The sequence below is a fragment of the Schistocerca nitens genome, chromosome 2 (assembly GCF_023898315.1).
Source record: "Schistocerca nitens isolate TAMUIC-IGC-003100 chromosome 2, iqSchNite1.1, whole genome shotgun sequence".
Taxonomy (NCBI): Eukaryota; Metazoa; Arthropoda; class Insecta; order Orthoptera; family Acrididae; genus Schistocerca; species Schistocerca nitens.
Genome location: NC_064615.1, coordinates 304,513,362 through 304,533,260, shown reverse-complemented (window position 1 = coordinate 304,533,260; position 19,899 = coordinate 304,513,362). Strand labels below are relative to the sequence as shown.

The window sequence follows — 19,899 nt, the reverse complement described above, 5'->3', positions numbered from 1 at the left end:
AGAGAGAGAGAGAGAGAGAGAGAGAGAGAGAGAGTACAGTTCGTTCTTGTACGATGTTTGCGGCGAGATATTCCAGTAGACTCCAGCCATCTCGGCTGTTATTTATTATCCTAAAATTAAAGCAATGACAGCCCTCGGTCGCAAAACTGAAATCTTTTAACCCAGGTTTCGGCAATTACTAACAGTGCCGTCATCAGAAGTAAAACATTCAACTGGCCTCTAACATAAGTACAAATAGGAAAATTTTTTTTAAGTACCGACTAACAGCACAAAAAAGAAACAGTACTTAAATGTCACGTATAAAATAAATATATCTGATGCTAACGTAGCTCGACACGTGTGAGCAGCCTATAGTGGCTTCCCGTCTATGTTTCTATTTTAAAATGTTGTGACTAAAGCTTCATCGCTTGATATTCATTTTATACGTGACATGTAAGTACTGTTTCTTTTTTGTACTTACACTTAAAAAAAATTTCCTAAAATTTTGTACTTATGTTATAGGCCAGTTTGAATTTTTTACTTCTGATGAAGGCACTCTTAGTAGTTGCCGAAACCTAGGTTAAAAGACTTCATTTTTGCGACCGAGGGCTGTTATAACTTTAATTTTACTTTGTAAATGGTCGCTGACAACGCAGTCATGTTCTAAACTTTAATTTATCATCCTCTTCAGCCACTTATGTGAAAGTGGTAGTGTTACATCTAGATAACGTAACAGAAGCAAACAAGTGACGAGATAAAAGATGGAAATTAATGTTCATGCTGCTGTTGCAATTGATCCGCACTTCAGCCCCCGCGCAATCGCACAAGGAAGTGGCATGAGGCATGCAAGTTTCCTACACATTCTCCATCGACTTAAGATTCCATGCCTATCACATCTCTCTCCATCGAGAGCTGCATGGAAACGATTTAAGAGAATCATGTTAACTTCTGTGCATGGGCATTACGACAGGATACTTCATGTGTATCATGTTCCCGCCAGGGTAGCCAAGAGCGCTAATGCGCTGGCTCCTGGGCTCGGGTAGACGTGCCAGCCCCGGGGCGGATTAACAACGAGAGCCGGTCTGCTGGCCAGCCTGGATGTGGTTTTTAGGCGGTTTTCCACATCCCGCTACGTGAATACCGGGCTGGTCCCCACGTTCCGCGTCAGATACACGACTCGCAGACATTTGAAAAAGTTTGCACTATTCCATGGCTTGCACTAGACACAGACAGCTGGGGTACACTAATTCCGTCCAGTGGGGTTCAGGGTGGTGGCAAGAAGGGCATCCGGCCACCCTCTGCAACTAACACTGACAAATCAATAGTAACACGGCCAACTCCAAGCGGAGCAGAGGCCCCAAGAAAGAAAGAAACTTCATGTGTATCATGTATCTTGTTTGGTCATGGCCAGGTAGACCACCGAAACTTGCACTACTGCTCTGTCGACAATCTACACACGCTGGCTTCATCTGGTGGAACGTCAGAATGCACGGAGTGTAAACGTGTGGTGTGGGATAGTGAACCATCAGCTCGTAGGCCTGCATTTTGTACATGGAACACTGAACATGCACAAGTATCGTAGCGTTTTGATAGACCCTCTTCCACAGAGGCTAGAAGCAGTTTGTCTGCAGAGTAGGAGGAACCTGTGGATATCGAGTCCATAGCACATGAAGTACTACAGCTTGTTTGCAAAAGTTGTTTCCAAATCGTTGGAGTGGACACAGAGAACCTGTACCTTCGCCGGCGCATTCCCCGGATTTGACGACTGTAGACTTTTTTTTATGTAGGGAGAGCTGACAGGCGTTGTCTACAAGGACGTAACAACTACATCCTATGATATGCAATGACGTATATTACTGCAGCAATGCGAGCGCGTGTGCAGCAGTCGTTCCGTACCAGGCTGGAATCGTGTATTGCCTTTGCCGGTGGTCGTTTTGAACACAACCCGTGATGGTCAGATGTCTCGTTGTTGTTCAGAATCCACATAACAAGTGTATGCACTGTTATTGTTCTTTAGTGTATGCTACCATAGGCATTGTACAAGTTTCGGTATGGGAACTTTTCAAAATACGGTATCACATAAACGACTCGTACTAGAACCCATCAAAAAATACCACTGACATTCTAATGCACCCTACTATTAGTTTGTTGACTTCAATAGGACCTTGTAAAGAATTTATGTTTGCACAAAAAATACACTTTGTAAGTATTACAGCAATCTGTTTGTAACACGCCCGGGGGTACAAATGTCGAGGGTCCCTTAAACTGTTTTTCGTTCCGACCGTGCGCCCTGTCCACACCACGTACCTGCGAAATACATCTCTTGCTCTCCTGCGGTATTTAAAACGAAATATTTATATTTTCCAGGTTCAAATGGCTCTGATCACTGTGGGACTTCTGAGGTCATCAGTCCCCTAGAACTTAGAACTACGTAAACCTAACTAACCTAAGGACATCACACACATCCATGCCCGAGGCAGGATTCGAACCTACGACCGTAGCGGTCGCGCGGTTCCAGACTGTAGTGCCTAGAACCGCTGGGCTACTCCGGCCGGCTATTATACCTGGTTTTCAGAAGGGTAAAGATAAAAGGAAATAAGGAACTAAGCTAAACCTACTAAAACCAATAACTAAACCCACAATTAAAATAAAAGCATACATAAAGAGTATTTATTTATAATAATAAATAAATAATGTTTTAATTAAGTAACAAATAATAATATATTAAACCAACTGTATAGGCTGGCAAATGATGCTACGCCAGTCTCTCGTCAATCCGTGACCAGACCTGCCCAGTAGGTGAGAGACCTGGAGTGCGGGCTGGGCAGGGCAGCAGTCGGACACATTCGGCCTCGAAGCAGGTCAGGACACTCGGACAACATGCGATATTGCGTTGTTGTGCTGAAAGACTACGGTACGCAAACCACAATCACCGGACTTGCAGGGGCAGAAATGCAGCCCATAGCGCCCCATACTCTCAGACCAGTTGGTGCGCCCGTATGACCGTGACGATTGCAGTTTAGCAATGTTCGTTCTTCTCGGAGCCTACACATACATATACGTTCATAATGTTAGTGTAGACAGAATTGGGACTCGTGTGAAAAGACAGCTTGGTGCAACTGATTGCTGTGGCTGGTTGCTCCGTTTCCGGCGCGCCTCTCTCTGGTGTTGTATCGAGGGAAACCGCAAAAATGTTCACGGGGCCGAGCATCCTTGGTGCTCCAGACACCGACACGGTTTTCTGTGAGAATGCTTATCGTGCTACAAACAAACCCATTTCATGACTGAAGTTGCATAATGTGACATGGCCCAGTGAACGATATGTCTATCCACTTGGGCGCTAGTCGCATGACGCCACTGAAACGCTGCATGGAGCTCAGTATGGCCCCCCTGAACCCATCGATTGCAGTCGTGGTATCCCGGCCATGGCGAGCACAATACTGTGCTATGTAGACGTTTCTCCTTCTTGCACGTGGCATAACAAAATATTCTTACAAATAATCAACATTCAAATGCGATTGCTGTATGAGAAACCAGCTGTAATCTTTTCTTATACAGGGTGTTATATGTAAAACTGCAGATATTTTTATTGATGATTGAGAACAGCGTACTGAACAACATTACGTCAGTATTTGCTTCATTTTGCAGACCAATAATTGTTGTTTTTAGGAGTAGTATGTTTTTAGCGGGAACCACGACTGCGATCGATGGGTTCAGCAGGGCCATACTCAGCTCCATGCAGCGTTTCTATAGCGTCATGGGATTGCTAGCAGTAAAGTAAACAAAAGAAAAATTCGGAGTAGGTATTAAAATCCATGGAGAAGAAATAAATACTTCGAGGTTTGCCGATGACATTGTAATTCTGCCAGAGACAGCAAAGGACTTGGAAGAGCAGTTGAACGGAATGGACAGTGTCTTGAAAGGAGGATATAAGATGAACATCAACAAAATCAAAACGAGAATAATTGAATGTAGTCGAATAAAATCAGGTGATGCTGAGGGAATTAGATTAGGAAATGAGACACTAAAAGTAGTAAAGGAGTTTTGCTATTTGGGGAGCAAAATAAATGATGATGGTCGAAGTAGAGAGGATATAAAATGTAGACTGGCAATGGCAAGGAAAGCGTTTCTGAAGAAGAGAAATTTGTTGACATCGAGTATAGATTTAAGTGTCAGGAAGTCGTTTCTGAAAGTATTTGTATGGAGTGTAGCCATGTATGGAAGTGAAACATGGACGATAACTAGTTTGGACAAGAAGAGAATAGAAGCTTTCGAAGTGTGGTGCTACAGAAGAATGCTGAAGATTAGATGGGTAGATCACATAACTAATGAGGAGGTATTGAATAGGATTGGGGAGAAGAGGAGTTTGTGGCACAACTTGACAAGAAGAAGAGATCGGTTGGTAGGACATGTTCTGAGGCATCAAGGGATCACCAATTTAGCACTGGAGGGCAGCGTGGAGGGTAAAAATCGTAGAGGGAGACCAACAGATGAATACACTGAACAGATTCAGAAGGATGTAGGTTGCAGTAGGTACTGGGAGATGAAGAATCTTGCACAGGATAGAGTAGCGTGGAGAGATGCATCAAATCAGTCTCAGGACTGAAGACCACAACAACAACATTTTTTTAGCTTGGTTAGTGCCTCCAAATAGATGTAACAAGGGCAAGCCATTAATGCTAATTTTCCCCTGGGCAGCGGGTCAGGAGTTCAAGTATGGATGCGTGGACACAAAACGATTAGTCTATACCGACAGGCGTAGTCCACTTAGTGGTGCAGGTACTATTGTGCAGAAAACATCCCGCTGTACATTATGTGACGTGTTTGTGGGAAGACTGTTCGATATAGAGAAAAGCCAACGAACACACTGATGTGTGTCTGTATTAAGGTACCCCATATAAAAATATCTTCACTTATGCCAGTTACACCTTGTATAAATACACTCCTGGAAATGGAAAAAAGAACACATTGACACCGGTGTGTCAGACCCACCATACTTACTCCGGACACTGCGAGAGGGCTGTACAAGCAATGATCACACGCACGGCACAGCGGACACACCAGGAACCGCGGTGTTGGCCGTCGAATGGCGCTAGCTGCGTAGCATTTGTGCACCGCCGCCGTCAGTGTCATCCAGTTTGCCGTGGCATACGGAGCTCCATCGCAGTCTTTAACACTGGTAGCATGCCGCGACAGCGTGGACGTGAACCGTATGTGCAGTTGACGGACTTTGAGCGAGGGCGTATAGTGGGCATGCGGGAGGCCGGGTGGACGTACCGCCGAATTGCTCAACACGTGGGGCGTGAGGTCTCCACAGTACATCGATGTTGTCGCCAGTGGTCGGCGGAAGGTGCACGTGCCCGTCGACCTGGGACCGGACCGCAGCGACGCACGGATGCACGCCAAGATCGTAGGATCCTACGCAGTGCCGTAGGGGACCGCACCGCCACTTCCCAGCAAATTAGGGACACTGTTGCTCCTGGGGTATCGGCGAGGACCATTCGCAACCGTCTCCATGAAGCTGGGCTACGGTCCCGCTCACCGTTAGGCCGTCTTCCGCTCACGCCCCAACATCGTGCAGCCCGCCTCCAGTGGTGTCGCGACAGGCGTGAATGGAGGGACGAATGGAGACGTGTCGTCTTCAGCGATGAGAGTCGCTTCTGCCTTGGTGCCAATGATGGTCGTATGCGTGTTTGGCGCCGTGCAGGTGAGCGCCACAATCAGGACTGCATACGACCGAGGCACACAGGGCCAACACCCGGCATCATGGTGTGGGGAGCGATCTCCTACACTGGCCGTACACCACTGGTGATCGTCGAGGGGCACTGAATAGTGCACGGTACATCCAAACCGTCATCGAACCCATCGTTCTACCATTCCTAGACCGGCAAGGGAACTTGCTGTTCCAACAGGACAATGCACGTCCGCATGTATCCCGTGCCACCCAACGTGCTCTAGAAGGTGTAAGTCAACTACCCTGGCCAGCAAGATCTCCGGATCTGTCCCCCATTGAGCATGTTTGGGACTGGATGAAGCGTCGTCTCACGCGGTCTGCACGTCCAGCACGAACGCTGGTCCAACTGAGGCGCCAGGTGGAAATGGCATGGCAAGCCGTTCCACAGGACCACATCCAGCATCTCTACGATCGTCTCCATGGGAGAATAGCAGCCTGCATTGCTGCGAAAGGTGGATATACACTGTACTAGTGCCGACATTGTGCATGCTCTGTTGCCTGTGTCTATGTGCCTGTGGTTCTGTCAGTGTGATCATGTGATGTATCTGACCCCAGGAATGTGTCAATAAAGTTTCCCCTTCCTGGGACAATGAATTCACGGTGTTCTTATTTCCATTTCCAGGAGTGTAATTGTGAAGGCGCAACCTCTACCTGTTTTGTTAGGTTTCGACAGTGCTGTAATGCACATTATTTGAATAAGCAAGGATGTAGTACACTTCATCCCTATCTGACGTTTGATACATGCTGGCTTCATGGTCCTGTAATTTTAATAGTCAGTAGTGTACATGCGTAGCTAATACGTCTTAGACTGATCCCAGAATTACGAGCTAACACTCGCCTTTGAGCCCTTTTGATTCTACCCCTTTTACGGCAGTTGTGCTTATAAGGACGCATTGCCTCTCGCCTTAGCAGACTCCTAACGCCCGCTGCGACCCCTCTGCCTTCCAAAGTCCGGAGCGCCTCTGGAACCCCGCATTTCTAGGAATCAGAGAATACGTACAGAGAGTTCAGTACGGCGACTCACTAACGTCCGAACACAGAAACGCGCTGACACGGCGTGTGGCACCGCCGTTTGCGTCTTCACGGCCGGGTCTAATGTGCAGGCGACGATTCTCTTCGTACGTTGCTGTCAGACGCTCTTCTCGCTGCATTCGTGAATGGCCTGCAGGCAGAACGGATTCTCTCACGCGACTGAATAAAAGATACCTCGAGGGACGACATCAGGGCGGCCGGGCGGGCGCAAGCCGTGTCTGCAGTTCCACACAAGGGCGCGTGACCTGGCCGTTGATGTTCTCATTCAATGTAAATGTCCGGCAGATAACGTCGCACTTCGGCGATATCTGCATGTAAACGTGCCTACAAGTACCGTGTGTTTACAAATGGCTCTGGACAGAATCAACACATCGTTCATGCCATAGGCGACGTCACTTTTACGCAAGCACAAATCGAAGCAAGCCCCCATAAACAGAACCGCGCTTCGTTTGTAAACACGTTATTAACACCGACATTGAATTACTTCTGGCTGTAGTATCTACACAGATGAAAGGTATGAGCAAATTCACTTCCTCCTCCCCAGCTCGTACTCCGTTAATGATTTGAACGTGGACGGGATATTAATTCCAGACCACCTCCTTGTTGCTGCAGCAAGCGGAAGAGTCAAGTTGTTTGGGAAAAGGCCAGGAAAATTGAACGTTACGTACCAAGTACAGCATCTTCCAATGCTCCTGTGAGTCTCTCTGGGCTATTGCTTCGATCCGGGAAATCTAGTAACCAAGTCCCCATCAAATTCAAGACGCGAGTTCGTGGCCGGTTTAGTCACTGTCAGACTGTCACTTGGAGATGACCGATTTTCACGGAAGGAAAACTTTGTATTCGAAATTACGTGCCTTCCGGCAAAGATTCTGAGAGCTCATGAGAACAAATTTTCGGAGTGCATTCTAGAGCCAATAAACTGCCTTCGTCCAAGGGTTAGCTACGACTGGTCTGAAGAGACACAAACTGTGGTATCTGCGAGTGCAACATACAAACATCGGTTTCGTAGGTTCGCGATGCAGGTGTATGTGAAGCATCTTTTGGATTATCCTGTCTCTAAAAAATTGTTCAAATGGCTCTGAGCACTATGGGACTTAACATCTGAGGTCACCAGCCCCTAGAATTTAGAACTACTTAAACCTAACTAACCTAAGGACATCACACACATCCATGCCCGAGGCAGGATTCGAACCTGCTATGTAGCGGTCGCGCGGTTCCAGACTGAAGCGCCTAGAACCGCTCGGTCACAACGGCTGGCTATCCTGTCTCTAATGTTTGTTTCGCAAACCGCTACAGAGCATTTACGTGCGACTTTGCCTATCGACAGTAGAATGAGCAGTTGTGGCGAAAACTTAGGTACTGTACTTACTCGCTAAACGGGCACAACAGCACATCGCTTAGGAGTAGACGGACAGTTACAGATGCAGACGAACACCGCCATATTGATCTGTTGTGACGCTGGCGCTCCCCGCTGCAGTCGAGGCTGCGAAAAGCACGCAGGGACAGTGGCACCGGACACTGAAGTTGCTGGTTACAGTCCAGGAGCTGGAAAAATAGGGTTATTTTCAGCATGTATTTCGTTATAAAAAAATTGCCAGATGCTGCTAGGACTCGCGCACTAAAGTTTCCGTACGAACTTAATTACGAATATACACAGTTTATCCGTCTCGGGAATCGAAAATCTCGACCATTTTTGCCTGTTAGCGACACTGATACTCGCAAGATATCACTCCATGGATTCCAAGACTTTCGAGAATGTTTTAATTTCAAATTTGACGGATGAGAAATGGCTAATGAAATATTTTGGGATTTTATCCAATAGTTGTCTTGTTTCTTACCAAATTTCATGATCCTTGGTCAACAGCTAGTACTCTATAGGTTTTGATGATTGAGGTAAATGGCCGTATCTTAGACTGAACGGACTTAGAAGCTTACCATTTATTACGACGCCAAGGCACCACTCACCTTAGAGTGTGTCACAAATTTCAGCCTGATGGGTGTACCAGTCCCTGAGAAAAAAGGAATCGTAACACACGGACGGACTGACATACAGATAGACTGTCTGATAACAAATGACAAAAAAAGTCTTTCGTGCAATATAATTACAGATTTACAAAAAAATGGTTCAAATGGCTCTGAGCACTATGGGACTTAACATCTATGGTCATCAGTCCCCTAGAACTTAGAACTACTTAAACCTAACAAACCTACGTACATCACACAACACCCAGTCATCACGAGACAGAGAAAATCCCTGACCCCGCCGGGAATCGAACCCGGGCGCGGGAAGCGAGAACGCTACCGCACGACCACGAGCTGCGGACACAGATTTACAGTTTTTAGATATTTTCTTTGGTTGCAGTGCGAAACCTTGCTTCATTATTCTAGGTTGCGAGTGTCAAAATATATGATATAATAAATGGCCCTATCTTTTGACTGAAGTTGTAACACATGTTTTTGACTTAATGTGTATCTGTATCGATATTTCTGTGTCAATTTGTAGTGTTGCTTATATATAATGTTGTATCTGTCATGGAAATTCTTTGACCATGTATACAGGTTTCAGTTATGTGAATTTTTGAACGATGTTGTTTAAATTATGCTTGTGGCTCTGGCTCTGAGCACTATGGGACTCAACTGCTGAGGTCATTAGTCCCCTAGAACTTAGAACTAGTTATACCTAACTAACCTAATGACATCACAAACATCCATGCCCGAGGCAGGATTCGAACCTGCGACCTTAGCGGTCTTGCGGTTCCAGACTGCAGCGCCTTTAACCGCACGGCCACTTCGGCCGGTAATTATGCTTGTGGATTTAAATAACTATTGAAGTTATTGTTATATAATGTACTGTTAACGACTCGGTCAGTAGTTAAGGAATGTAAGGTTGAATGTGAAAGATGTGGGGAACCCTGCAGCTACGGAAGTAGCCTGTTGTTGTTGTTGTGGTCTTCAGTCCTGAGACTGGTTTGATGCAGCTCTCCATGCTACTCTATCCTGTGCAAACTTCTTCATCTCCCAGTACCTACTGCAGCCTACATCCTTCTGAATCTGCTTAGTGTATGCATCTCTTGGTCTCCCCCTACGATTTTTACCCTCCACGCTGCCCTCCAATACTAAATTGGTGATCCCTTGATGCCTCAGAACATGTCCTACCAACCGATCCCTTCTTCTGGTCAAGTTGTGCCACAAACTCCTCTTCTCCCCAATCCTATTCAGTACCTCCTCATTAGTTATGTGATCTACCCATCTAATCTTCAGCATTCTTCTGTAGCACCACATTTCGAAAGCTTCTATTCTCTTCTTGTCCAAACTATTTATCGTCCATGTTTCACTTCCATACATGGCTACACTCCATACAAATACTTTCAGAAAAGACTTCCTGACACTTAAATCTATACTCGATGTTAACAAATTTCTCTTCTTCAGAAACGCTTTCCTTGCCATTGCCAGTCTACATTTTATATCCTCTCTACTTCGACCATCATCAGTTATTTTGCTCCCCAAATAGCAAAACTCCTTTACTACTTTAAGTGTCTCATTTCCTAATCTAATACCTTCAACATCACCCGACTTAATTCGACTACATTCCATTATCCTCGTTTTGCTTTTGTTGATGTTCATCTTATACCCTCCTTTCAAGATACTGTCCATTCCGTTCAACTGCTCTTCCAAGTCCTTTGCTGTCTCTGACAGAATTACAATGTCATCGGCGAACCTCAAAGTTTTTATTTCTTCTCCATGGATTTTAATACCTACTCCGAATTTTTCTTTTGTTTCCTTTACTGCTTGCTCAATATACAGATTGAATAACATCGGGGAGAGGCTACAACCCTGTCTTACTCCCTTCCCAACCACTGCTTCCCTTTCATGTCCCTCGACTCTTATAACTGCCATCTGGTTTCTGTACAAATTGTAAATAGCCTTTCGCTCCCTGTATTTTACCCCTGCCACCTTTAGAATTTGAAAGAGAGTATTCCAGTCAACATTGTCAAAAGCTTTCTCTAAGTCTACAAATGCTAGAAACGTAGGTTTGCCTTTCCTTAATCTTTCTTCTAAGATAAGTCGTAAGGTCAGTATTGCCTCACGTGTTCCAGTATTTCTACGGAATCCAAACGAGGTCGGCTTCTACTAGTTTTTCCATTCGTCTGTAAAGAATTCGTGTTAGTATTTTGCAGCTGTGGCTTATTAAACTGATTGTCCGGTAATTCTCACATCTGTCAACACCTGCTTTCTTTGGAATTGGAATTATTATATTCTTCTTGAAGTCTGAGGGTATTTCGCCTGTTTCATACATCTTGCTTACCAGATGGTAGAGTTTCGTAAGGGCTGGCTCTCCCAAAGCCGTCAGTAGTTCCAATGGAATGTTGTCTACTCCGGGGGCCTTGTTTCGACTCAGGTCTTTCAGTGCTCTGTCAAATTCTTCACGCAGTATCGTATCTCCCATTTCATCTTCATCTACATCCTCTTCCATTTCCATAATATTGTCCTCAAGTACATCGCCCTTGTATAGACCCTCTATATACTCCTTCCACCTTTCTGCTTTCCCTTCTTTGCTTAGAACTGGGTTTCCATCTGAGCTCTTGATGTTCATACAAGTGGTTCTCTTATCTCCAAAGGTCTCTTTAATTTTCCTGTAGGCAGTATCTATCTTACCCCTAGTGAGATAAGCCTCTACATCCTTACATTTGTCCTCTAGCCATCCCTGCTTAGCCATATTGCACTTCCTGTCGATCTCATTTTTGAGACGTTTGTATTCCTTTTTGCCTGCTTCATTTACTGCATTTTTATATTTTCTCCTTTCATCAATTAAATTCAATATTTCTTCTGTTACCCAAGGATTTCTACTAGCCCTCGTCTTTTTACCTACTTTATCCTCTGCTGCCTTCACTACTTCATCCCTCAGAGCTACCCATTCTTCTTCTACTGTATTTCTTTCCCCCATTCCCGTCAATTGTTCCCTTATGCTCTCCCTGAAACTCTGTACAACCTCTGGTTCTTTCAGTTTATCCAGGTCCCATCTCCTTAAACTCCCACCTTTTTGCAGTTTCTTCAGTTTTAATCTACAGGTCATAACCAATAGATTGTGGTCAGAGTCCACATCTGCCCCTGGAAATGTCTTACAATTTAAAACCTGGTTCCTAAATCTCTGTCTTACCATTATATAATCTATCTGATACCTTTTAGTATCTCCAGGGTTCTTCCATGTATACAACCTTCTATCATGATTCTTAAACCAAGTATTAGCTATGATTAAGTTGTGCTCTGTGCAAAATTCTACCAGGCGGCTTCCTCTTTCATTTCTTAGCCCCAATCCATATTCACCTACTACGTTTCCTTCTCTCCCTTTCCCTACACTCGAATTCCAGTCACCCATCACTATTAAATTTTCGTCTCCCTTCACTATCTGAATAATTTCTTTTATTTCATCATACATTTCTTCAATTTCTTCATCATCTGCAGAGCTAGTTGGCATATAAACTTGTACTACTGTAGTAGGTGTGGGCTTCGTATCTATCTTGGCCACAATAATGCGTTCACTAAGCTGTTTGTAGTAGCTTACCCGCGTTCCTATTTTCCTATTCATTATTAAACCTACTCCTGCATTACCCCTATTTGACTTTGTGTTTATAACCCTGTAGTCACCTGACCAGAAGTCTTGTTCCTCCTTCCACCGAACTTCACTAATTCCCACTATATCTAACTTTAACCTATCCATTTCCCTTTTCAAATTTTCTAACCTACCTGCCCGATTAAGGGACCTGACCTTCCACGCTCCGATCCGTAGAACGCCAGTTTTCTTTCTCCTGATAACGACATCCTCTTGAGTAGTCCCCGCCCGGAGATCCGAATGGGGGACTATTTTACCTCCGGAATATTTTACCCAAGAGGACGCCATCATCATTTAATCATACAGTAAAGCTGCATGCCCTCGGGAAAAATTACGGCCGTAGTTTCCCCTTGCTTTCAGCCGTTCGCAGTACCAGCACAGCAAGGCCGTTTTGGTTATTGTTACAAGGCCAGATCAGTCAATCATCCAGACTGTTGCCCTTGCAACTACTGAAAAGGCTGCTGCCCCTCTTCAGGAACCACACGTTTGTCTGGCCTCTCAACAGATACCCCTCCGTTGTGGTTGTACCTACGGTACGGCTATCTGTATCGCTGAGGCACGCAAGCCTCCCCACCAACGGCAAGGTCCATGGTTCATGGGGGGGGGAAGTAGCCTGGCGGAGTGGAAATGGTGTGGCTGGCGCGCAAGTGGCAACTCGTCTTTTGTGTTGCGTAAGGCGTCTGGGCTGAGCAGTGCTGTGGTTAACGTCTCGCTAGCAGCAGCGGATCATCGTGGCTCGTATTCCTGGAGTTTTCAGGCCAGAAGAGCTTAAGGGTAGTAACAAACATTTTTCAGTGGGGTCCGCCTTTAGCAAAACACAATTTTGTTTTTTGTCCCAGACATGTTTCACTGCAGTTGCAGCATCATCAATGGTTTTTTTTAAATTATTATGGCTGTTAAACATAAGGAACGTTCTTTGCTGTTTAAATACATATGAATCTTAGTACTATATACAACTTAATGTAGACTAGTTGCAGGTGACAAACTGTAAGGAAAAAAAAAAAACCGTCACTGTAAAAACGTAATACAGCCGGAAAACCACACCATGTGGTAAGAATGTGTGAATACACTATTTTATATGCTCTTCAGAAACCTGTAATTACGATTTAGAAACTAATATTCATATGTATCTAAACAGTAAAGAACGTTCCTTATGTTTAACAGCCACAATAATAAAAAAACCACTGATGATGCTGCAACATGTCTGGGACCAAAAACAAAATTGTGTTTTGCTAAAGGCTGACCCCACAGAGAAACGTATGTTATTGTTAAAGCAAACACAGACAAAAGAGCTTCAACATCAAGAGGATTATCTTAAGGGTAGTATTTATGGGCCTCGGATGTTGAATTTGGTGATACCATTATCATGGCATGGGTTTCGGCCCTATAAAAATATTATTTCGACGCCAAAAAGATCAGTAATACGGCGAGGCCAACAGCACTACCAAGACAGCATCGCCGCCAGGTTAACAGCAATGCAAGTTGCGCAACCAATGCCAGCAGCCTTCCACTAAATTGTTTTGTATTTGGCACTCTGTAAATGGAACAGGTATTTGTGAAATTTGCTTGACTTTAATAATAATCGTTACTAAAAATCGTTACTTAATAATAATCGTTACTAAAAATCCTTACTAAAATCGCTGTCTTACACCACAAACCTGGACTGCATTCCTGTCCTAGTGAATTCCGAGCGTCCTAATTTATTACGAGAAAGTGGCTGAACTTGAAGTTAACGTTGTGTTGTCATTTGCACAGCCAATTATAATTTTGAGTAGATCAAAAGACTGCTTATGAAAGCACGCTTGTTATTTAAAGAGTTACAGTTTATTGTCCTTTGTTTAAGTAGTAATTAATGATAAGAATACTTACCTTTTCTCATACATACTGGTGTAGTTTTGTTAATGAGGATGGTTCTTCGAACCATGAAAGTTTAAGGGTCCTCATGGACCAGCCTAGTTATTTAATGAAGCAATGCAAAGGCTCCTTCAGAGCCAGTGTAGTTAAACTTGCATTCTGTTTAGCTGACTCCAATTGAGTTTAAGAAAGAACTGTTTACTGTGTTATCTATTCTAATGCAAGTTGGTTAATGCACAGGCATAGAGACCCTGTATTAGGCATTGAAGTTATAGATTATGATCATTAGTAGACCCCCTGATTTAAACTTTTCCCTGTTCAGTATTGCTACTAGTTTCATGTGTGTCGGTAACTGGTTTTATAAACTGTTGCACCTAGTTCAGTTAAGTAGGTGTTGTTGAGAGGCATATGTTGCTGTTTACTATCTGAGTGGCCATTTGCTTAACTGACTTACTAGTTAGTAGTATATTTATCGTCAAGGTCTGTGGACAGATATAAGAAAAGAGTTTAGGTTGTGAGTCAGGGAAGGTTAGGTTAGCCTTAGCACTGCGTTCTGCCTTATCATTTTGCGTGACACAAGAATGCCTAATTAGGCTGGCGACCTGTTTTCATGTGCAGTGTTACATCTTGCTTTTGTGCTGGGAGAGCGTTTGTTCCAGACCCAGCGCTTGCTATTGTTTATATTCCGCTGGAGTGTTTCGGAAACGAATCCCAATTTGGTTGCTCTGTTTCCATTAGGTTATCACACGGTCAACTTTCTCAAAATTTCCTCACAGAGGTATAATGTTAGCATCGATTGCCGTTTAAGGTGGTCGGTGGTAACGTTACCAGTGACTTGGAAGCTTCAATGTATCACACCGTCAAGGAACCTTATTCCTTAATGTGTGACAAATTTCAAGTTGATACGTCTTCCCGTTGCTGAGAAAACGGGTTTTTTAACAGACGGACAGAAAGACAGACAAACGGACAGACAACAGAGTGCTCCTATAAGCTTTCCGTTCGATTGAGATACGGAACCCTAAAATCGATTTGTCATTCCTCTACTGGGCGCAAAAGTATAAGGAAACTGTACGATATGGGATGTATTTTAATTTGACGCCTAGCGCACAGTTAAATAAAAATATCCAACTACCACATTACAATTTAGAACTTGCAGAATGAACGGGACATGTGAATATAGCATGAATATATCTAAATAATACAATGAACATGTTAACTTTATAGAGAGACGATATGTTTGTCCACACGAGAGACTTCCGGCTCCGTCGTCTGGCCAGGGTGTCAGTGAATGTGACTGTCTACTTAGAGAAGTCATCTCATCTGCTAGTCACGGAGTGCTACCGTGTTCTCGCTTTGTGTATGCAGTGATCCGTCTGGAATTCCAGGGTCGGATAAACTACCAGAACTGAATTGTCGGCTTACTGCAGACAGTCCTGTATTGGAGGCCCCTTCGTGCTGCAGCGTGGCGACAATAGACCGCCTCCGACTGCGGCGTGAAGTTCGGTGTTGGCCGCGCATGGACTGCAAGTGTTGTCTGGCAGTCACGTCAGCTTTGTGGCAGCAGCTGATTGGCTTAAGACGGGACAAACTCAGGGCCACCAATTGACTTGTCTTCTCCCAGTACAACTGAACCGCTCCCTTTTGAAATTCCTTTCTGCTCCTTACGAGTGTGATTCTTGCATTCTGTTGTTTTGCCAGTATATCTACTTATTTCGGTTGTAATGTCTGGTGATACAAAGACTCTTTAGTGCAAATGAAAGATGTGATAAACGATGGTGATCGCTTTTCGACGAGATCGGTGAATATACGAGGGCTAGTCAGAAAGTAGGGAACGTTCTGGAATTAAAAAAAACTAAGTACATGAAATATATTTTATTATATACATCTGAAAGAGCGACTGACAAACTACTGTTCCACATAGTCACCAGACACATTGAGGCACTTACATTGCGGTGGACAAGCTTTGAAAGACCTTCGTCGTAAAATTCTGCCGCCTGAGACTTCAGCCAGTGAGTCACGCCCGCCTGGAGTTCCACGTCGTCATCAAAGCGCTGCGTTGCAAGCCAGTTCTTCATCTTGGGAAATAAGTGGAAGTCGCTTGGTGCAAGATCGGGGCTGTAGGGCGGAAGAGGGAAAATTTCCCATTTGAATGAATTAAAGAGTTCTTTAGTGTGGTTTGCCGTGTAAGGTCGGGCATTGTCGTGCAAAAACAAACTTTGTGGTAGCCTAGCTTTTGAGTGACAATTTCGTACAACAAAGTCCGTGAAACTTGTGGAAAAGAAAGAGAAAACTCTGTTATTATGAAGTGACGGTTTTCGCGAATAGTTTCATCAACTTTAGCGACAAGATCGTCAGTCACAATGGTCGGGCGTCCACTCTTCTCTTCACCATGAACGTTGGTTCGGCCATTTTTAAACCGAATGCTCCATTTCCGGACGGAATATTTACTCATCACGTTCTTTCCGTACACTTCGCACAGTTCACGATAAATTTCTATAGGTTTCAGGTTTTTTGCTGACAAAAACCGTATCACAGACCGCACCTCACAACTGGCGGTATTTTCGATTGTAGCGCACATTTCAAATTCGAATATCGAAAAAACCAGACGCGCAGAGACGTTCCCGCTGTCACGGATGGATGCCGACTGAGCTGCCGAGCACGCACATACCAAAATATACGCGATCGGCGCGCGCCTAGCGGCGTCAGACGGAAACGTTCCTACTTTCTGAATAGCCCTCGTATTAATCTGACCGCGACTGCGGCAAGAAAGTGGACATGTAAAGGCGTAAATACTGTGATTATCAAACTCTGCGGCAATGCTGGGGTAAAATCTCGAACGGGATAAAGTATTCACGAAACTTGGAGATGAGAAAATATAGGGGAGTCCATAGAGGTTGGAAAGAGGATGGTGCAGACAACTTGTGAGAGTTAGATAATGAAGGTGAGCGTTCCGAGAGGATAGGCAAAATTCGACATGACACAGGAGGGCGGAATGTGCGGGCTGATTATTCCGCCTGTTCTAGAACGAATAGAATACGAGCACGGGAGTAATCTCCACCGCGTATTGTTACCCGATGCACCGAACATTACCGCAAGCCAGCGCAGTGGAGCGCAGTAATCGCAATAGGAAGATAGCTCCTGGCTATGAAAGCAGCGCGTGATAAACTGTGTGAAGGCGTGCGCGGGACGTGATGCGGCGTGACGTCGATTAACGAGCGCCGTGCCTAATCTGGCGCGCCGCCCGCGTGCGTGTGCCTGCGCGTGGCCGCGCACCTCTGGCGCGTATTACAGAGCTCTGCTGCGCCCTCACCTGATCCGGAAGCTGTTCCTCTCGCAAACTTCCGGTCGCGCCTGCGGCCGCTCCCAGCTTCTTCGCAGGCTCCCGCCCCTTAGCGTGCGGTGCAGGTTTTAACCACCGGTGTCTTGCAAAAATAAATAATAAATGCTTACTAGTTGCTAGACACGGAGCCCAAATCAGAGTTAAACAACCAACCACTCATCGTGATTACATCTTTTCTACCTCTTACCTAACTAGCATCTTCTGATTGGGGGTAATCACTACCGGCGTACCACAGGGGTGGATGTCAGATCCGGTCTTGTTCTTCTTACATACAACTGGTTTCCAGCACATACACTACTGGTCATTAAAATTGCTACACCACGAAGATGACGTGCTACAGACGCGAAATTTAACCGACAGGAAGAAGATGCTGTGGTATGCAAATGATTAGCTTTTCAGAGCATTCACATAAGGTTGGCGCCGGTGGCGACACCTACAACGTGCTGACATGAGAAAAGTTTCCAACCGATTTCTCATACACAAACAGCAGTTGACCGGCGTTTCCTGGTGAAAAGTTGTTGTGATGCCCCGTGTAAGGAGGAGAAATGCCTACCATCACGTTTCCGACTTTGATAAAGGTCGGATTGTAGCCTATCGCGATTAAGGTTTATCGTATCGCGACATTGCTGCTCGCGTTGGTCGAGATCCAATGACTGTTGGCAGAATATGGAATCGGTGGGTTCTGGAGGGTAATACGGAACGCCGTGCTGGATCCCAACGGCCTTGTATCACTAGTAGTCGAGATGACAGGCATCTTATCCGTATGGCTGTAACGGATCGGGAGCCACCTCTCGATCCCTGAGTCAACAGATGGGGACGTTTGCAAGACAACCATCTGCACGAACAGTTCGACGACGTTTGCAGCAGCATGGACTATCAGCTCGGAGGCCATGGCTTTGGTTACCCTTGACGCTGCATCATAGACAGGAACGCCTGCGATGGTGTGCTCAACGACGAACCTGGGTGCACGAATGGCTAAACATAGTTTTTTCGAATGAATCCAGGTTCTGTTTACAGCATCATCGTGGTCGCATCCGTGTTTGGCGAGATCGCGGTGAACGCACATTGGGAAGGTGTATACGTCATCGCCATACTGGCGTATCACGCGACGTGATAGTATGGGGTGCCACTGGTTACACGTCTTGGTCACCTCTTGTTCGCATTGACGGCACTTTGAACAGTGGAAATTACATTTCAGATGTGTTACGAGCCGTGGTTCTACCCTTCATTCGATCCCTGCAAAACCCTACATTTCAGCAGGATAATACACGACCGCATGTTGCAGTTCCTGTACGGGCCTTTCTGGATGCAATAAATGTTCGACTCGTGCCCTGGCCAGCACATTCTCCAGATCTCTCACCAATTGAAAACGTCTGGTCAATGGTGGCCGAGCAACTGGCTCGTCACAATACGCCAGTCACTACTCTTGATGAACTGTGGTATCGTGTTGAAGGTGCATGTGCAGCTGTACCTGTACACGCCATCCAAGCTGTGTTTGGCTCAAAGCCCAGGCGTATCAAGGCCGTTATTACGGCCAGAGGTGGTTGTTCCGGGTACTGATTTCTCAGGATCTATGCACCCAAATTGCGTGAAAATGTAATCACATATCAGATGAAAAAAATGATTCAAATGGCTCTGAGCACTATGGGACTTAACTGCTGTGGTCATCAGTCCCCTGGAACTTAGAACCACTTAAACCTAACTAACCTAAGGACATTACACACAACCATGCCCGAGGCAGGATTCGAACCTGCGACCGTAGCGGTCGCGCGGTTCCGGACTATATCGCCTAGAACCTCTCGGCCACTCCGGCCGGCACATGTCAGTTCTAGTATAATATATTTGTTCAATAAATACCCGTTAATCATCTGCATTTCTTCTTGGTGTAGCAGTTTTAATGACCAGTAGTGTACTAGTTGCTAGACACAGGGGCAAAATCAGAGTTAAACAACCAACCACTCATCGTGATTACATCTTTTCTACATCCTACCTAATTAGCATCTTCTGATTGGGGGGTAATCACTACCGGCGTACCACAGGGGTGGATGTCAGGTCCGCTCTTGTTCTTCTGGTACAACTGGTTTCCAGCACATATGAAAGAAGCATAAATAATGCTCTTTCCTGACGATGGAAATATTATAGTCAATCCTAACGCAGTACCTTCAGCACGTGAAAATGCAAGTAATAATCTCTTGAAAATTAATAACGATTATCTGCAAACAGACCGTCGTTTAATTTAGACAAAACACAGTGCCTTCATTTCGGCACTGCGCAACGCCTGACTACACCGCTAGAAATAATGCATGAGCGTAAATCAATTAATGAACAGAATGAAACTTCCTGGCAGAT

At 45.1% G+C, this 19,899-nt stretch overlaps 1 protein-coding gene across 2 annotated transcripts in view; it reads left to right on the top strand.

Annotated features, from left to right (window-relative positions):
- LOC126236067 (protein tweety) overlaps window positions 1-19,899 on the top strand; it is a 951,384-nt gene that overhangs the window by 137,365 nt on the left and 794,120 nt on the right. The window lies entirely within an intron of this gene.